Source organism: Tenrec ecaudatus, chromosome X (genome assembly GCF_050624435.1).
Source record: "Tenrec ecaudatus isolate mTenEca1 chromosome X, mTenEca1.hap1, whole genome shotgun sequence".
In the NCBI taxonomy this organism is placed as follows: Eukaryota; Metazoa; Chordata; class Mammalia; order Afrosoricida; family Tenrecidae; genus Tenrec; species Tenrec ecaudatus.
In genome coordinates, this window is record NC_134548.1 from 33,513,445 (window position 1) to 33,517,261 (window position 3,817).

At 36.3% G+C, this 3,817-nt stretch overlaps 1 pseudogene; it reads left to right on the forward strand.

Annotated features, from left to right (window-relative positions):
* The first annotated feature begins 349 nt into the window (after window positions 1-349).
* On the forward strand, window positions 350-1,160 carry LOC142433999 (cytochrome b5 type B pseudogene; annotated as a pseudogene).
* The last annotated feature ends 2,657 nt before the right edge of the window (window positions 1,161-3,817 follow it).

Sequence of the window (3,817 nt, forward strand, 5' to 3'; positions counted from 1 at the left end):
CAGTTTTTAATTTCCCATTTTTACATGAAAACTTTTAACCAAAATCTAGAAATCTTGTGTAATACATTTTAAGACTTTGATTCTTATTTGAAACTTGTGCTTTAGCTGGTCTTTCCTGGCATTATTGTGGTAGTGGAAGAGGTGGGTGGAGTTGCTAGTTAGGGATGGAAATCCAGGTTTCTTATTCAGCTCATGGTGATACCTGTTTCTTTTCCCTTTTGCACACCCCTTTTGTGTACATGATTTAAATTTCCCTTGGCACTGTCATTACTTTCATATACTCCATCCTCTCATTGAACAAAGAGCAAAAAACTCAAGAAAATATATACCCATCTTTACTGCTGCCCAAATGGCGACGGAGAAAGCTAGCAACAGCGACGGGGGAAGGGCCAGAGGTCGAGACCTCGGTCACCTATTACCGGCTGGAGGAGGTGGCAATGCGCAATTCATCGAAAGAAATATGGCTGGTGATCCACAGGTGAGACTACGATTTCACCCGCTTTCTCGAAGAGCATCCTGGAGGAGAGGAGGTCCTGCTGGAACAAGCTGGTATCGATGCAAGTGAAAGTTTTGAAGATGTAGGCCACTCCTCTGACGCCAGAGAAATGCTAAAGCAGTACTATATTGGTGACATCCATCCGTGTGACCTTAAAACTGATAATGACAAGGACCCTCTGAAAAATAATTCGTGCAAAAGTTGCTGGTCACTTTGGGTCCTCCCGGTCCTAGGCGCGATTCTCTTAGGCTTCCTGTACCATTACTACACGTCCGAAAGCAGATCCTCCTGAGGAGGCCTTGGTGGAGCCTGGAAAGCACAGCACATGGGAGTGAAACCAGAGACTTGCTTTGGGGGCTGCAGAATTGTCCGCCTCTTGAATTCTGTCAGTTGTATACTTCCCTCTTGGCACCAAGGCAGCTGGCTGGATAGCCACCTCGAACCACGACCTTCTTCTCCCAGAGCCTTATCTCGAAAGCATTTGCTCCCATTGCTGTGTTCTTCTCAACATTTCCTTCTTCTACAGCTTACCAGAAGTACCTGTCCATTGAAAAACTTTTTCACGATTGTAATTGGTATATTATGGTTATATTGCCTTTTGTAAGAATGCCTGCGTTCCAATATTTTAAATATATACCACACTGTCGCAGTCAGGCAGCACCTTCTGAGTTTTCCACTTGCATTTAAGTAAATACTAAGTTTTTAAATGTTCAGAAAAAACAAAAAAAAGAAGAAAATATATACCCATCTGAACTCATATTTCTATAGTCAATAAATTCTGTGAAACTTACCAAAAAATGTTTTCAAGACCAGCTGATATATATCATTACTTCATATAGATCATTCAATTACTTATTAACATAATTCAAACTCAAAATTAATCTATCTGCATTGTGAAGAAAATGATCAATTATTTTAGTCTTTGAGGTCAATTTGTAGGAATGAATGAAGACACTTAAATATTTTTGAATGAAACAAAGGTATTATGAGTACAACAAAAATGATAACACTGTTCTCAGTGAGCTGAGAATAATTAACATGATTTAATAATTCCATTCTGCATGCCATATTAGTTCTGGTAGAAAATTGGTGAGGAACCCAAAACATTTCACAGAAAACAATTAGTGAACAAACTATGTGGTGATGTATAGAAAGGGCAATAAGAACAAATAAATGAAAAGTCACCCAGGAAGTTGAAAAGTGGATATTTCTTTCCATCTCCAAATTAGATGGAGTCAGGAAAGGAAATAAAGTTGGTGTAGCTATATAAAAATTCAGTCAGATTTAGGATTTTATTGAACAATTTTATAAGCCTCGACTTCTCTCTCTTCTTTCCGCTGATCTCCTGCTGGTACCTCCTGATTTGCCAAAAACCAGAAAGCAAGAGGCACTGGTGATACAAATGAAGAGCTGAATGTTCTAGAGCAAATAGTAGACAGAGAATGGCATAGGGTGGTAGGAACTGATATCACTTATGCACATGGAAAATTATTAGAATATAAACCAATCCCTGTCCTACAGTCTCTAACTGATACTCAGAACTCATGTGATACACCAGTGGAAATTACTCTATTATTGGATGAACAGATAATATGCAATGTAGTCCTTCCCTTCATTACAACTCGGAATACCTCTAAACACCTCTCATTCATTTCTCTACCCATGTTACTTTACAATACCGTATATCTGAAGTTATTCATGTACTTTTTCTTAGCTTGATACTTTGCTCTTTTTTTAAAATTTTCTAGGAAATTCATTGGGTATAGCTTTCATTTATTAATTTCTAATGGACTTTTTCAGCTCCTTCTTTTCATTTTGAGTCAAGGCACATCAGCAAACGAAGGTCCTGAAAGGTTTATTCCATCCACATCATTAAGATGAACTACGTTGAGGGGACAGCTCTTTGCTTGTTGTATTTAGAGTGACATCTAACCTCAGGGGCTCATCTGTTAGCACTTTATCAGACAACGTGTCACTTGTATTCATAAGATTTTCATTGGCCTTTTTTTAAAAAACAAAATATCAACAGGTCTTTATTCCTAGTGTATCTTAATCTAAAAGCTCTATTGAAACTTATACTTCATGGGGAACCATATGGCATTTGAAATACCAATGTCATAGCTTACGTAGCTAAAAAAAACACACAAGCCACCAAAATCTGATAGCTAATATTAAGTATATAGTAATAAGTAGAATGAGGAACATACAAAGAAATAATCCAGGGAAACTGTAACAAGTCAAACATGAAATTGGATGCTTAAAGATCAACATCTTAAGCCATGGTGGGGCAAAAAAGCAACAACATTGCAAGTTCTACCTTAAAGTATCATTCTATCACCGAAAGGTTATTACACATACAACTCCAAGAACGAGTTAATATGACAAATATTCAAATTTACGTACCAACTACTAACATATAAGATGAAGAGTTGAACATTTTCACTGTTTTGCAATCTGAAATTGATCAAACATACAATCAAGATATAGTGATAATAACTGGTGACTAGAATGAATAACATGTGAACAGATAGGAAGTACAATTTAGAAAATATGATCTTAGTAAGAGAAACAAAGATGGAAATTACATGGTAGAATTTTGCAAGACCAGTGCTTCTTCATTGAAAATACTCTCTTTCAACACATAAGCAGTGGGTAAAAATGTAGGTATCACTAGATGGAAGATACAGGAATCAAATGGAATACATCTGTGAGAATAAAGAAGTGAGCAGCACAATATCTTCAGCCATAATCAGTCCAAGGGCTGACTGTGGAATAGACAAGCAAAGACACCTGAGTAAGTTCAAGTTGAAGCTGGAAAAAATGGAAAGATATCCATGAGAGAGACAAAGTATAACCTTGAGTATATCCTACTTTAATTTAGAGACAATTTCAAGAATAAATTTGATGCACTCATCACCAAACACAAGATGATTTGTGGTGGTGGCATCAAGAACATCATACATGAAAAAAGCAAAAGGTCATTAAAAGGAGTAGTTTGAGGACTCCTCAGTCAGAGCATAGAAATACAAGTTACAAAATAACTTGTTTTGAAAACAAACAATTACGTTTGAGGGAAACTGATTGATATTCATTCCTTTGCTCTCAAGAAGGAATAGTGAAATTATAAGTAGTTTTCTGTCTTAAGTTGTTATTTTGCTAGCAAACATTGTATTCAATCAGAATAAGTAGCTAATTTAATGGAAAAGAAAAAAAATTCCCAGTTCTGTATGCAAAAAAAAAGACAGAAAGGAAAGAAAAGAACAATAGGAATTTGATAAGAAACTCTACACCTTACTGTTAAATGTAGAGTAATTAAAGTGA